At 47.3% G+C, this 17,534-nt stretch overlaps 1 protein-coding gene across 1 annotated transcript in view; it reads left to right on the top strand.

The window, feature by feature from the left end:
• Nucleotides 1-17,534, top strand: part of LOC106576356 (fatty acyl-CoA reductase 1) — a 224,490-nt gene that overhangs the window by 27,836 nt on the left and 179,120 nt on the right. The window lies entirely within an intron of this gene.

Raw genomic sequence — 17,534 nt, 5'->3', positions numbered from 1 at the left:
TGATGTTGTTATTGCACTCTAACTGAACCCCCCCCCCCCCCACACACACACACACACACACACAGATAATTAACTCTGTCAACAATGGAGGCACCAGTTAATGGTGTCTTAATTAACTCTCCAATGAGAGCGAGAGAGCGCGAGAGAGAGAGAGAGAGAGAGAGAGAGAGAGAGAGAGACTCTCTACCTGATGTGATTTTTGAATTCAAACGCCCAGAATGTGTCTTCACACACCAGAGAAAGGATAACAACTTGGTGTTCATCAAACACAGCAGTCTGTTTGTGCATTTGACAACACTAGCCAGCCAAACAAGACAGTGAGGAAGGAGAGGATGAAGAAACAGACTGGCTGCCATATCGAGCCTTATCAAACCAGACCATTCAAAGGAATGTGTTTAACTACGGCTGTATAAAGCATTTCCATCCAATTGTTATTCATGTCACTGTTGCAGTCTGCATAGTCTCTCGTGACAGTCTTAACAACAGAGCACACTGGAGATTCTGGGTGCCGAGACTACAGTCTCTGTATTATCCGTCTTAGACAGAGGTTTTTCTTTACAAACGAGGATTCTATAGGATGAATGCTCTCGGCCCGTTCCAGCAGCCTTTCATGCTGTATGCCCTTATAGATATTGAATGTCACTCAGAACACTTGTTGCTAGGTAACAGCCAAACCGAGCGTCTCTGTGGGCCTCGTTAAAAGCATGTTATCAGGCGCTGTGACCTGGAAAAGGACATCCAGATAGACATCTGATTGATTTGACTCTCTTCTGATATGCCTTGACCATTAAAGAATAGGCCTAGAAATGAGCTGTTGTCTGGTTAGTTGAGTTCTGTGAATTGCAGGACATTGGATGTACTGTAAAGTGTGATAGATATGCATAAGGGGTAAGGGTGCCTTAGTTGGGGCTTTTTTGCATGTCTTCTCCCACTAATAGGCTGCTCTTCTCTTATATTCTAGACATAGAATAACCTTATTTAGAGGTGAAACAGAGCTTTAGCCCAGCGTGTTCTAGAGTCAGAGTGCAGATCTGTGTGGGAGAGGTGGGGGATGCTGGAATGCTAGAGGGGCAAGAAGGGGAATCTGCTGGAATTCTGCTGACTGGGCTTGGGTCTGAGTGGGTGATGACCTGGCCAATATGTTCTGAATGACAGTATTGAGAATTGGTCAGTGGAAGAGGACTGGTCTTTAGTTTGGTGGAATGTGGTTGGTGGAACCTAGATGGCTCCATGTAATCTGTGGAGGGATGCTGAGTGGTACACCTGTCTGTCTGTCTGTCTGTCTGTCTGTCTGTCTGTCTGTCTGTCTGTCTGTCTGTCTGTCTGTCTGTCTGTCTGTCTGTCTGTCTGTCTGTCTGTCTGTCTGTCTGTCTGTCTGTCTGTCTGTCTGTCTGTCTGTCTGGCCAGAACAGAACAGCTGCTCTGGTGTACTGCATCCCAGAACTGCCCACCTTCTGTTCTCCTGTTTAACACCATACCTCAGATATTACCACACCTCTCTTATCAAACCGTTTAGTGGATGTGGAAATAAATGTAACTGATTGTTGGCTCTCCGTTTTTGTACTCAGTTATCAGAGGGAAGGAGGAGGGCAGGGAGGGTGTTGAACCAGGCCTCTACTGAACAACTGTTGTGTTGTTCTTGTTTTGGTAAAGAACAGTCATCTCTCTCTTTGTCCTCCTCTTGTCTTGCTCTGAATGAAGGGTACATTGTGTGACTGACGGGGCAGCAGGGAAGCAAGGGCGTGGTGATATACTGTTTTTCTGCCCTTGAGCAAGGCAGTTAAGCCCCACAACAACTGTTCCCCGGGCGCTGATGACATGGATTAAAGCAGCCCCTCTCTGATTCAGAGGGGTTGGGTTAAATGTGGAAGACACATTTTGGTTGAATGCATTAAGTTGTGCAACTGACTAGGTATCCGCTTCCCCCTTCCACTCTGTGTGTGTGTGTGTGTGTGTGTGTGTGTGTGTGTGTGTGTGTGTGTGTGTGTGTGTGTGTGTGTGTGTGTGTGTGTGTGTGTGTGTGTGTGTGTGTGTGTGTGTGTGTGTGTGTGTGTGTGTGTGTGTGTGTGTGTGTGTGTGTGCGTGCTCTGTCTATTTCTCTCGGTCTCTTTCTCTCTCTCTCTGTCTCTCTTGCGCTCTCTCTCTGTCTCTGTCTCTCTCTCACACTCTCTCTCTCTCTCTCTCTCTCTCTCTCTCTCTGTGTCTCTGTCTCTGTCTCTCTCTCGCTCTCTGTCTCTTTCTTTCTCTCTGTCTGTCTTTCTCTCGCTCTCTCTCTCTTTGTCTCTCTCGCTCTCTCTCTCTGTCTCTTTCTCTCTCTCTCTCTCTCTCTCTCTGTCTCTGTCTCTCACCACACCTGACCACAGCCAGATGATTCCTATTTCTTAGAAAAAGCCTGTGGTTGTAGTGTAGGCTATGTGTTTTTCCTGTTTTAATCTCATCCCACAGTGCCAGCCAGGTCTGTCTGCTGGGACATGCCTGGAGCAATGTTCCGTCTAATTGTTTTCGGCACTGAGCAAATTTCAGTTCAGCTGAGAGCAAACTTGAACGTTGTGAAAATTCTGTGTAACTTCCAGCTCGTGTTTACTGTGAACACTGAGGCTGTACACGCTTTAAGTTAGTTTTAACAGTGGCCAAGTAGACTACTGTGGCTATGTGATCATAATGTAGGCCTAACAGAGTGGCCTACCATCAAAAACAATGGAGAAAATGCATCCCATAACATTTTAACATGGAAATAGCTGTTGTATCATTCAGCCTACAGTAGCAGCCAATGTGTGGTGTTCAATGTAGGCCTACATTCCAATAACCTTTTGATAAAAACATGCAGGGCTTGAAGTTAAACCAGGCTCCCGAGTGGCGCAGTGGTCTAAGATACTGCATCTCAGTACAAGAGGTGTCACTGCAGTACCTGGTATGAATCCAGGCTGCATCACATCCGGTCGTGATTGGGAGTCCAATAGGTCGGTGCACAATTGGCCCAGCGTTGTCCAGGGTAGGCGTCATTGTAAATACGAACTTGTTCTTAACTGTTTATCTACTTGTCCTTCAGACAAGGAGGTGACTGAAAATGTTGGTGTGTTATTTGATGCAAGAACCCATTTGACAAAATAAAATGCATTATTTTTCCAATACCATTATTACAGAGAATCAGACAAATGATGCTACCCTCTGCCTATTGGCTACTTAGCTTATTCAAGCCTGTCTTAAAATACAACATTGATGTTGCAGTGACCGTCACGAGTCATGAAGGCAGTCAAATTCCATGTGACCGTTTAGTCACGCTGATTAGGCTCTGATGCTGCTGCTGGTCATTAGTAGCCTACCAAACTTGCTAACTGCCTGGTACTCAGTACTCTATTGTCTCTCTAATCACTCTGACATCCATGCAAATGTGATCGAAAGTTTTATCAAACACTTCATGAGAGCCCATGAGCTCGTGTTGCGCAACATTTCTACAGGCTATGCAATTACGTGAGAAAGCAGAGTGATTAGAGGGACAATAGAGTCTTCTTCTGTCCCTTTCTATAGGCTAGGCCTACTTTATTTATGTCTCAACTTTCCTAATATTAAGCAAATATTAAGCACATCACTTGTGAATGATGCCCAGCATAAGAAACAATGCATTTTTTAAATTAATTTTTTCGAATCATAGTCGCACACCTCATGTAGCCTAGCCCATAGGCCTATATGTTTTGATGAGGTTTGTATCACAATTAAAGTGGCCAAATAACTTCTTCAAATGAAGCACATTAAACCTGCTTTACAACCGGTTAACTGCCATACGCGTATGCAGCGCGTGAGTTTCAAGTTTGGGGAAGTTCATTTTCTCCATAAAAATACACCTTTATCATAAAAGCATTACAGGCATTATCTCATTTGTGGCCACTTTTGATAATGGTGTTTTCCCGCTAATGGAACATTCTCGCTTATAGCCTACTGCCGTGTGCGCATTGCTGTGCTTATGAAGTGAAGAAATAGTCTAATAGTTTATCAACATTTTAAGCTAAACGTTCTGATCTGTTGCGTCAGTCTCATTGCGTAAAAAATGTTTTTTTTTATGCTAGTGGTTGTATTAATTTGTGATCTATCGCATCTGTCCCAGACTATGTTTGGAATATGTATTTCTCGCACAGAATAGAATAGGTCAACTTTTTTACTTTGGGGGATAGTAGATTGACGAACAGTGCTTTTGCTGGTCGTTAGGCCTACTCATCTTGTTAGCTGAAGAAAAGTAAATGTGGACAGTTCCAATATCTTCAATATGCACCTCGGAATTGGATAAGGATGAGCGCAGTTGCGTCCCGGATGTGTCTGTCTATAGGTATAAACTACCCATTTCTTTGTTAACCGCTCAAAATCGTTTGGAGAAAATATCCTTTGTATTTTATTCAGCTTTCGAAATTCTTAGCAAATCCTGTCTGCTAAATGAACTAGTGTAGCCCACAGCCATTTGGCATAGCCAGATCAGGACCTAACATAAGAACAACTCAGAGTATGCTATTCTGTTCTTCTGAAATAGACTACATTTTCTTCATATCATGTTTATTTAGACCTGTCTAAAATAAATAATGGATTTATTGTGAATGTGTAGGCTATATTACATTTAGTAGACCTTTTCAAATGTAGATGTTCCAAAGGTCTGCATCCGTGGCTTGTAGGCTATTTTTTCTGGTCAGGAAAAACTGGACGTGGAGGAAAGCTGGCCATTGATAATTTAATAATCCCTTGGTTCCTTTAAGGTACACCGGCCATTTACACATTTGAATCATTTCTATGATATGATGAAAAACTGTGTTGTAAAATTGAAGCAAGGCATGTTGACCAGGCAATGTAAAATCCACAAAGCTCACAAGCTTGGCACTCAGCCTATATTAAGATTTCCATATTAGGCAACTACTCCACCTAGATATTTAACACACTTTTACAGAAACCTACATGACAATTAGTATTTTAGGGCACTCTATAACTGAAATAGCCTTAAGCTTTCCTGCCTCACTGAATTCAATGTCTGTAATTGCATCCCCAGCTGGCTCTCTATATGCGGTTGCAATTGAGCTTGGGGACGAGGTTACACGTTGTCCAGTGGAAACAAAACCTCCATTTAGATTAAGGCTACAAGCACATCCATACGTCCATAATGTATCTAGAAATGTCTGCCTCTGTGGATTCCTTTGTTTCAGTGCTCTGTGGTAAACCAGTGGTGACAGTGGCTGGTACTATAATCATCTCTGGTATTGCATCCTTGAATTATTGGAGCCCCTGGGATGGATGGGCCGGCTGGTGTGGACCAAGTACCTCTGGGGAGCATCCAGGGTAACACGTATTGACTGGCTGTGTTTACAAGGCTAGTCTACACACTGCAGTGGTACCTGCTCGTGGATATCCACGGGTCCCCCATGGATACATTGTATTATCAATTTCCTCTTTTCCCTAACAGGGAGCTTGGTGTTTCTTATAGTCTTGTACCTGTCTCCCTGCATTGATAAATGCCAGCTCTCACTGTGGGTAATCACCTTTAACACAGGCTCGGCATGAATGTTGGCGGGTTATGGCTGTAAAACGGGTGTATGGCTAGCACTGCTGCTGCTGGTGTTATTGAACCAGGTCCAATGACTGCACCCTATGGTATGGTGTGTTGTTTACTGAGTGGAATTACATTTCAATACATAAAGGTATATTACAAGGCCCTGTAAAGCTCTGTTGAAATGGTGGATATAACAGTTCAAGAGCACTCACCCACACAGGGCTATACTGTTACACACAGGTCCCGCCCAGACACCCACCCAGAAACAGGGAGTTTGACAGAGAGAGGACTAGGCTGCTAGCTTGGCACGGTGCCAGTCATTTCATGCCGCTCCTCATCTGGGGCTGGTTGACATGTGGCACGAGAGGCAGAGAGGCAGCGAGGCTGGTGGCAGGCACTCCACACACCCACGAGAGAGAGAGAGAGAGAGAGAGAGAGAGAGAGAATGTTTAGCATATAATTAGGCCACACATTAACTTGGTTTGTGAAACAAATTAGCACATTGAACAGTGCCAGGAGAGCCCTCAGGGTAGGGCAGACATGCATTTAGCACATGCTCAGTGGTGGCCCTAATCCTAATGGGGACCACAGCAACCCACACTGGGGATAAAGAGTCTGCCAAGCGCCTTGCCCTTTCCACATCTAGATAGTTGTTTATGTATTAGACAAGGCATTTAGCTGATCCAATGTGATGGTCATTCTGCATGATTGATGACCTTCTCTTTCTGTGTGACCGCATGTTGAGGTCAAAAAGTAGCGATGCTAGAACGGTGCCTTGGTGCACACCAAATCACAACGTCTCCAACTCTAACAGATGCCCTACATGAATGACCTGGAGGAGGCAGTAGACAGAGCCCTGAGTACATCTCTTCAGACCTGCACAGCCATTGGTCACCTACTGCTCTCCAGTCTTGGACTTGTGGTTGATGGATGGAGCTTTAACAGCGAGAGGAAAAGAGAGAGAGTGTAGCTGTGAAATATGAAAGTATGGTATGCTTGGGGGTCAGAGTTGACTTGTTCATGTGTAATGACTTAGCCCTTGGTATGTGTGTGTGTGGGTGTGCATTACGTGCATGCTATTGATCTGCCTGGGATGAGAAAGGTCCATTTTCATTTCCTGTAAAGGAGTCAGAGGTTCTGAGAAGCTCCAGGTTTTGATGTCAGAATCGATAAGAGCCTGTTCTCTATAACACAGAGGATATCGTGTTCATCAAGATTACCCAGCCCCACCGTGTTCCTCCCTTTGATAAACTGGGAATGGAAACCTTTTGTTGAAGTCTGTGTGTTTTCCTTGCCATGATGCAGTGTGTGTCTCTGTGCCCGTTGGAGCGTGGGGGTGCTTTCAGCTTGGTTTCCTCTGGAATCGATGGATTGACGACAGTAGCGCTCCGACCCGAGTTCCGGGATTCCGCTCGGCCGAACACCCCTCTGGACCAGGGCCGGCCGCCGGGGGCCACAAGCAACGCTCCTCAGAGGGGCCACAACCCTCTCCACATCCCTCTGTCACCTTCCCTAACCCCCAGGGGTTACAACCGTACGACCACTGAGGAGAAGATGCAGTTAGCCTGAGCATTAAGTTTGCTTGATCAGTAAAGCATGGCGTTCGGCCTGTCCCTGTCGGTGCTTTCCAGTGGCCATATGGATTCCTATCTCTCATTATAAAGTAGTCCTTAGTTCCATTTGGTTTGTTCTAGAGGGATAATGGAATTTTCCATGACTCGCCATGAGGTCACTGTCTCAGAAGTGGAATGCCATGCCATCGGTATGCCGACTGCCGAGCGCAAATTCTAATATTGCATTCTGTCACCGTAAAGCAAACTGTACTGTCCTGTTGGTATTGATCCTCTTGTATTGAGTTGAGCACAGCGTTAGATAACCTCCAGCTGGGACTGGATGATCAGCAATGCTCTGTCCTCTGCCTCTGTTTGCTTTTGTGACCTTGACCTGGTCTGCACCGCTGAAGAATCCTCCGGGTCTTTGAGGAGCCGTGGTATGCACGGGAACCGGATGACGTCCTAGAGAGCTCTCCCAGGGGAATCGTTCCTGGAAGTCCACTCCAATGTTTCCCCCCAAGAGCCAACCACAGAGAATATAAAGACTAAACAGAGATAATAAACTGACAGACACATAGAAATGGCTTAAAGCCATGATATATCTTTAAACAACTCCATTCTCTATGTTGTAGTGCTCTACCTTTGTACTGTAGACTTATAAGGACTTCTAGCTACTGTACATTTCCGGCTTTGTGATCAGCAGAAAGGGGGCCAACCGCAGAGCCGACCCAATTACCCAGCATCCATCCACCCAGCCTGGCTGAAACACTAACAGCTGTTCGACCAGGAGCGGGAGAAGAGGCCAGGGATATCTTTGGTGTGTACTGTGTTTAATCTGAGCACTTACCAGCCAGCTACCTGCAGAGACAGCCTCTTTGGCCTACGTGTGTGTGTGTGTGTGTGTGTGTGTGTGTGTGTGTGTGTGTGTGTGTGTGTGTGTGTGTGTGTGTGTGTGTGTGTGTGTGTGTGTGTGTGTGTGTGTGTGTGTGTGTGTGTGTGTGTGTGTGTGTGTGTGTGTGTGTGTGTGTGTGTGTGTGTGTCAATCCTGAGCTGTACATGTGATTGCTTCAGCCACCAGAGGGCCTGTATATGAAGCAGGACAGACTATGAATAAGAGCTGCAGCCGGTCTTCTATGTCATGATTCTATTTCACGCCTGTGAAGTTATGGCTCACCTGGCATAGAGACACCCAGGCAGCTCCACTCCACCCCCCCATCACATCCAACCACAGCCCACCATGCATGAGCAAATACAATCTCATTATGCTGCTGTATACAAGCCTCCCTAGGGACAACAGCACACACACAAAACACCCTACATCCTTCCTTTCTGTCATTCACATTGTAACTTTTATTCCCTTCCCTCTCTTTATCTCGCTCTTGCTACTCTCTCTTTCACTGCCATATCTTTGCTCCAAGAGATCTCTCTCTCTCTCTCTCTCTCTCTCTCTCTCTCTCTCTCTCTCTCTCTCCTCTCTCTCTCTCTCTCTGACATCTCTAAAGGGGTTGTGAAGGATGGTCAGTGAAGCTGTTTTAACATGGCAGCTCGGGTTGCTAGCTGAAAGGAAGGGGCCATTAGTGTTGGGTTTCTGTGAAAGTCCACAAAGCGCCACTGTTGAAGCGGGAGGAGAGTCTGGAGATTTACGAACCCTAGGCTTTTCTTTTTCACCTTTATTTAGCCAGGTAGGCTAGTTCTTCACATATAGACTCATCTGGGGCAGGTTGGCATGATCAGAGAGCGCTCACCGTCACAGGGCTATACCATTACACACAGGTCCCACCCAGACACCCACCCAGAAACAGGGAGTTTGACAGAGAGAGGCCTAGGCTGCCAGCTTGGCACGGTGCCAGTCATTTCATGCCGCTCCTCATCTGGGGCTGGTTGGCATGTGGCACGAGGGGCAGAGAGGCAGCGAGGCTGGCGGCAGGCACTCCACACACCCACGACTCCCTTCAGAGGGAGAGAGAGAAAAGCTATATTTTATTTCTTAAAGCCAAGAAGAAAAATACATGACATTACTTTATAAGGACTGAATGCTAAATTAAGGCTGCCAAGCCTGATACAATTTCAATTAGCACTGACGTGTCAAGTGAGAGGTGTCAAAGCCCTTTAGCCCAACAATGGCAGGAGAGTCGAAAGGTCTACTCCAACCAAATGGAGAGGCCTTAGAAGCTGCCTCCCGCTGTTCAGAGGTAATTAAAATACAGTACCCTCTGTATGTAAAGAATGACAAGGCAAGAAAAGATCACAAAATGAAGCTCCTTATGGAAAATAAAGAGACACTTTTTGCTGACTATTATATAAATGGGAACATCAGCAACCTCATCTTCCACACAAACCCTCCCCTGGCACAGTGCTACATTAACCAGACCATCCCCTGGCACAGTGCTATATTAACCAGACCATCCCCTGGCACAGTGCTATATTAACCAGACCATCCCCTGGCATGGCACAGTGCTATATTAACCAGACCATCCCCTGCCATGGCACAGTGCTATATTAACCAGACCATCCCCTGGCACAGTGCTACATTAACCAGACCATCCCCTGGCACAGTGTTATATTAACCAGACCATCCCCTGGCATGGCACAGTGCTATATTAACCAGACCATCCCCTGGCATGGCACAGTGCTATATTAACCAGACCATCCCTGCCATGGCACAGTGCTATATTAACCAGACCATCCCCTGGCATGGCACAGTGCTATATTAACCAGACCATCCCCTGGCACAGTGCTATATTAACCAGACCATCCCCTGGCACAGTGCTATATTAACCAGACCATCCCCTGGCACAGTGCTATATTAACCAGACCATCCCCTGGCACAGTGCTATATTAACCAGACCATCCCCTGGCATGGCACAGTGCTATATTAACCAGACCATCCCCTGGCACAGTGCTATATTAACCAGACCATCCCCTGGCATGGCACAGTGCTATATTAACCAGACCATCCCCTGGCACAGTGCTATATTAACCAGACCATCCCCTGGCACAGTGCTATATTAACCAGACCATCCCCTGGCACAGTGCTATATTAACCAGACCATCCCCTGGCACAGTGCTATATTAACCAGACCATCCCCTGGCACAGTGCTATATTAACCAGACCATCCCCTGGCACAGTGCTATATTAACCAGACCATCCCCTGGCACAGTGCTATATTAACCAGACCATCCCCTGGCACAGTGCTATATTAACCAGACCATCCCCTGGCACAGTGCTATATTAACCAGACCATCCCCTGGCACAGTGCTATATTAACCAGACCATCCCCTGGCACAGTGCTATATTAACCAGACCATCCCCTGGCACAGTGCTATATTAACCAGACCATCCCCTGGCACAGTGCTATATTAACCAGACCATCCCCTGGCATGGCACAGTGCTATATTAACCAGACCATCCCCTGGCACAGTGCTATATTAACCAGACCATCCCCTGGCACAGTGCTATATTAACCAGACCATCCCCTGGCACAGTGCTATATTAACCAGACCATCCCCTGGCACAGTGCTATATTAACCAGACCATCCCCTGGCACAGTGCTATATTAACCAGACCATCCCCTGGCACAGTGCTATATTAACCAGACCATCCCCTGGCACAGTGCTATATTAACCAGACCATCCCCTGGCATGGACAGTGCTATATTAACCAGACCATCCCCTGGCATGCACAGTGCTATATTAACCAGACCATGCCCCCATGGGGGCACAGTGCTATATTAACCAGACCATCCCCTGGCATGGCACAGTGCTATATTAACCAGACCATCCCCTGGCACAGTGCTATATTAACCAGACCATCCCTGGCCAGTGCTATATTAACCAGACCATCCCCCTGGCACAGTGCTATATTAACCAGACCATCCCCTGGCACAGTGCTATATTAACCAGACCATCCCCTGGCATGGCACAGTGCTATATTAACCAGACCATCCCCTGGCACAGTGCTATATTAACCAGACCATCCCCTGGCACAGTGCTATATTAACCAGACCATCCCCTGGCACAGTGCTATATTAACCAGACCATCCCCTGGCATGGCACAGTGCTATATTAACCAGACCATCCCCTGGCATGGCACAGTGCTATATTAACCAGACCATCCCCTGGCAGGCACGTGCTATATTAACCAGACCATCCCCTGGCAGGCACGTGCTATATTAACCAGACCATCCCCTGGCATGGCACAGTGCTATATTAACCAGACCATCCCCTGGCATGGCACAGTGCTATATTAACCAGACCATCCCCTGGCATGGCACAGTGCTATATTAACCAGACCATCCCCTGGCGGCACAGTGCTATATTAACCAGACCATCCCCTGGCATGGCACAGTGCTATATTAACCAGACCATCCCTGGCATGGCACAGTGCTATATTAACCAGACCATCCCCTGGCAGGCAGTGCTATATTAACCAGACCATCCCCTGGCACAGTGCTATATTAACCAGACCATCCCCTGGCATGGCACAGTGCTATATTAACCAGACCATCCCCTGGCATGGCACAGTGCTATATTAACCAGACCATCCCCTGGCATGGCACAGTGCTATATTAACCAGACCATCCCCTGGCATGGCACAGTGCTATATTAACCAGACCATCCCCTGGCATGGCACAGTGCTATATTAACCAGACCATCCCCTGGCATGGCACAGTGCTATATTAACCAGACCATCCCCTGGCATGGCACAGTGCTATATTAACCAGACCATCCCCTGGCATGGCACAGTGCTATATTAACCAGACCATCCCCTGGCATGGCACAGTGCTATATTAACCAGACCATCCCCTGGCATGGCACAGTGCTATATTAACACAGACCATCCGCTGGCATGGCACAGTGCTATATTAACCAGACCATCCCCTGGCATGGCACAGTGCTATATTAACCAGACCATCCCCTGGCATGGCACAGTGCTCTATTAACCAGACCATCCCCTGGCACAGTGCTATATTAACCAGACCATCCCCTGGCATGGCACAGTGCTATATTAACCAGACCATCCCCTGGCATGGCACAGTGCTATATTAACCAGACCATCCCCTGGCATGGCACAGTGCTATATTAAGCAGACCATCCCCTGCCATGGCACAGTGCTATATTAACCAGACCATCCCCTGGCATGGCACAGTGCTATATTAACCAGACCATCCCCTGCCATGGCACAGTGCTATATTAACCAGACCATCCCCTGGCATGGCACAGTGCTATATTAACCAGACCATCCCCTGGCATGGCACAGTGCTATATTAACCAGACCATCCCCTGGCATGGCACAGTGCTATATTAACCAGACCATCCCCTGGCATGGCACAGTGGTATATTAACCAGACCATCCCCTGGCATGGCACAGTGCTATATTAACCAGACCATCCCCTGGCACAGTGCTATATTAACCAGACCATCCCCTGGCACAGTGCTATATTAACCAGACCATCCCCTGGCATGGCACAGTGCTATATTAACCAGACCATCCCCTGGCATGGCACAGTGCTATATTAACCAGACCATCCCCTGCCATGGCACAGTGCTATATTAACCAGACCATCCCCTGGCATGGCGCAGTGCTATATTAACCAGACCATCCCCTGGCATGGCACAGTGCTATATTAACCAGACCATCCCCTGGCATGGCACAGTGCTATATTAACCAGACCATCCCCTGGCATGGCACAGTGCTATATTAACCAGACCATCCCCTGCCATGGCACAGTGCTATATTAACCAGACCATCCCCTGGCATGGCACAGTGCTATATTAACCAGACCATCCCCTGGCATGGCACAGTGCTATATTAACCAGACCATCCCATGGCATGTCACAGTGCTATATTAACCAGACCATCCCCTGGCATGGCACAGTGCTATATTAACCAGACCATCCCCTGGCACAGTGCTATATTAACCAGACCATCCCCTGGCATGGCACAGTGATATATTAACCAGACCATCCCCTGGCATGGCACAGTGCTATATTAACCAGACCATCCCTGGCATGGCACAGTGCTATATTAACCAGACCATCCCCTGGCATGGCACAGTGCTATATTAACCAGACCATCCCCTGGCATGGCACAGTGCTATATTAACCAGACCATCCCCTGGCATGGCACAGTGCTATATTAACCAGACCATCCCCTGCCATGGCACAGTGCTATATTAACCAGACCATCCCCTGGCATGGCGCAGTGCTATATTAACCAGACCATCCCCTGGCATGGCACAGTGCTATATTAACCAGACCATCCCCTGGCATGGCACAGTGCTATATTAACCAGACCATCCCCTGGCATGGCACAGTGCTATATTAACCAGACCATCCCCTGGCATGGCACAGTGCTATATTAACCAGACCATCCCCTGGCATGGCACAGTGATATATTAACACACTACCCCTTTGTTAAGAGAGGGGGTGTTAACGAGGGGTGGAAACTCAGGATACTAGACAACAAGGACTCTGAGTCAGCTAATATAAATCTCTATAAGTCTGGAACAGTATTGGTACAGGGCAAACCCAAACAGTTTCAGCTGGACTTTCACCTAATCAAGGAATTAGCTCAGCAGGAGAAGCTCTCCCTTGAGAAAGATACCCCCACCCCGAGCAGGTCAGACCAGACCTCTTCATTATATAACCCCACAGACGAGCAACCCCAAGTGGAGAGTCATCCTCCCAGCACAGAGTACTACTCCCTCATTCACCCAGCTGGAGGTAAGACAGGTGGAGCTGAAACAGCAGGTGAACACACTCCAGTCAGCACAGACCCAGACAACAGTCCAGCACAACAACACCCCCTTAACCAGACCCAGACAACAGTCCAGCACAACAACACTCCCTTAACCAGACCCGGAGAGCTGGCAGTGGAGAGAGACATATCTGCACTATGGACTGTGGTGAGACAACTTCAACAATATAAAAAGCAAGAGCAGGAGAAGAACAGAGCACTAGAGAGGATCAGACTGCTGGAGGAGAGGTTGAGGGGGATGGAGGAGAGAATCAGACTGCTGGAGGAGAGGTTGAGGGGGATGGAGGAGAGGATCAGACTGCTGGAGGAGAGGGTGAGGGGGATGGCATGTGACAGAGAACAACCCACTGGAGAGGTGGCCACCCCTGCAAAGAAGCCAGCAGGACACCTCACCTCAGCTCCCGACAAAAGTCTCGACACCACAGCAGAACAGATCACACCAGACCCTGACCACGTCGACATCACAGCAGAACAGATCACACCAGACCCTGACCACGTCGACATCACAGCAGAACAGATCACACCAGACCCTGACCACGTCGACATCACAGCAGAACAGATCACACCAGACCCTGACCATAGCGTCGACATCACAGCAGAACAGACAAATGAAGAACCCCAAGCCCAGGGGCTCTCAACCCCTTTGAGCACCCCCCTAGTCAGCCACCCTGGTAGCCCTCCTGCCCACCCCATGCACCCCACCCCCGCAAAGAGGGCCACAACATGGAAGTCCCACATACGCCCAGGCCATGAGCGGGAAAACACCTCCCTCTGCAACTGGATCCTGGACTTCCTGACGGGCCGCCGCCAGGTGGTGAGAGTAGGTAGCAACACATCTGCCACGCTGATCCTCAACACTGGAGCTCCCCAGGGGTGCGTGCTCAGTCCCCTCCTGTACTCCCTGTTCACCCACAACTCCATGGCCAGGCACGACTCCAACACCATCATTCAATTTGCAGACGACACAACAGTGGTAGGCCTGATCACTGACAACGACGAGACAGCCTATAGGGAGGAGGTCAGAGTCCTGGCCGGGTGGTGCCAGAATAACAACCTATCCCTCAACGTAACCAAGACAAAGGAGATGATTGTGGACTACAGGAAAAGGAGGACTGAGCACGCCCCCATTCTCACGGGGCTGTAGTGGAGCAGGTTGACAGCTTCAAGTTCCTTGGTGTCCACATCAACAACAAACTATAACGGTCCAAACACACCAAGACAGTCGTAAAGAGGACACGACAAAGCCTATTCCCCCTCAGGAAACTAAAAAGATTTGGCATGGGTCCTGAGATCCTCAAAAGGTTCTACAGCTGCAACATCAAGAGCATTCTGACTGGTTGCATCACTGCCTGGTATGGCAATTGCTCGGGCCTCTGACCGCAAAGCACAACAGAGGGTAGTGCATATGGCCCAGTACATCACTGGGGCTAAGCAGCCTGCCATCCAGGACCTCTACACCAGGCGGTGTCAGAGGAAGGTCCTAAAAATTGTCAATTGACCTCCCCAGTCATAGACTGTTCTCTCTACTACTGCATGGCAAGCGGTACCGGAGTGCCAAGTCAAATGGCTACCCGGACTATTTGCGTTGTGTGCCCCCCCAACCCCTCTTTTACGCTGCTGCTACTCTCTGTTTATCATATATGCATAGTCACTTTAACTATACATTCATGTACATACTACCTCAATTGGGCTGAGTAACCAGTGCTCCCGCTCGTTGGCTAACCGGGCTATATGCATTGTGTCCCGCCACCCACCGCCCGCCAACCCCTCTTTTATGCTACTGCTACTCTCTGTTCATTATATATGCATAGTCACTTTAACCATATCTACATGTACATACTACCCCAATCAGCCTGACTAACCGGTGTCTGTATGTAGCCTCGCTACTTTTATAGCCTCGATTCTGTATATAGCCTGTCTTTTTACTGTTGTTTTATTTCTTTACTTACCTATTGTTCACGTAATACCTTTTTTGCACTATTGGTTAGAGCCTGTAAGTAAGCATTTCACTGTTAATACCTGTTGTATTCAGCGCACGTGACAAATAAACTTTGATTTGATTTGAACCTGGTATAGAGGAGACGGACCCACTGGTTGCCCTCTAGGTTACAGAGAGCTGGTAGTCCCATCTACCAAACTACCAGGTGTGAAACAGGGAAGGGACTCAGGGGGTATGCTAATTTGGTATAGAGCAGACTTAACTGACTCCATTAAATTAATCAAAACAGGAACATTTTACATTTGGCTAGAAATTCAAAAGGAAATTATCTTAACAGAGAAAAATGTCCTCCTGTGTGCTACCTATATCCTCCCATGTAACGCCCTGGCCATAGAGAGGGGTTTTTGTTCTTTATTTTGGTTAGGCCAGGGTGTTACATTGGGTGGGCGTTCTATGTTAATTTTTCTATGTTTTTGTATTTCTTTGTTTTGGGCCGTGTGTGGCTCCCAATCAGGCACAGCTGTAGTTCATTGTTGCTGATTGGGAGTCACACATAAGTAGCTGTTTTTCCTTTGGGTTTTTGTGGGTGATTGTTTTCTGTTTCGTTCATTTTTGACCAGACAGGACTGTTTGCTGTCATTGCTGTTTAGTGTTTTGTTTATAGTGGTTCATTTTATTAAATATTCAAAATGAATACACATCCTCTGCTGCACCTTGGTTTTATTATGACGACAGCCCTTACACCCCACTAGAATCCCCATACTTTAATGATGGGGAAGGGGAAATCAATCATTTCCAGGCCCAGGGACATGCACTAGTCTGTGGCGACCTAAATGACAGAACCGGACAAGAACCTGACACCCTCAGCACACAGGGGGACAAACACCTGCCTGGAGGTGACAGCATTCCCTCCCCCATATGCCCCCTTAGGCACAACTATGACAACATAACCAACAAAAACGGGTCACAACTCCTGCAGCTCTGTCGCACGCTGGGTATGTACATAGTCAATGGTAGGCTTCGAGGGGACTCCTATGGTATGTACACCTATACCTCATCTCTTGGCAGTAGTAAGGTAGACTACTTAATCACTGACCTCAACCCAGATTCTCTCAGAGCGTTCACAGTCAGCCCACTGACACCCCTATCAGACCACTGCAAAATCACAGTCTATTTGAACAGAGGGAAAAAGCCAATTTGACATTTGCTCAGTACATTGTTTTCACTGAGGAAATGTACGAGGAAATGTACGATTGATGCCTCAATCATGAGGCATCAAAGCCAAAGGAACTGAGTAACATTAAGAAATGCTATAGATGGAAGGAATGCAGTTTGGAAACCTACCAAAAAACAATTAGGCAACAACAAATTCAATCCCTTTTAGATAACTTCCTTGGTAAAACGTTCCACTGTAATAGTGAAGGTGTAAACGTGGCAGTAGATAATCTTAACAGTATATTTTACCTCTCAGCTTCCCTATCAAATCTAAAAATCTCAAATAGAAAACCGAAGAAAAAGAACAACAATGACAAACTGTTTGATGAAGAATGCAAAAATCGAAGAAAGAAATTGAGAAACCTGTCCAACCAAAAACATAGAGACCTGGAAAACCTGAGTCTACGCCTTCACTATGGTGAATCACTAAAACAATACAGAAATACACTACAGAAGAAGAAGGAACAGCACGTCAGAAATCAGCTCAATTAAAATTTTTAAAAATAAAACATTTCTTCCCTTTTTTCTCCCCAATTTCATGGT

The sequence above is a fragment of the Salmo salar genome, chromosome 17 (genome assembly GCF_965601325.2).
Source record: "Salmo salar chromosome 17, fSalSal1, whole genome shotgun sequence".
NCBI lineage: Eukaryota > Metazoa > Chordata > Actinopteri > Salmoniformes > Salmonidae > Salmo > Salmo salar.
Note: the sequence above shows the minus strand (reverse complement) of the source record. Positions and strands in the feature narration are given on the sequence as shown.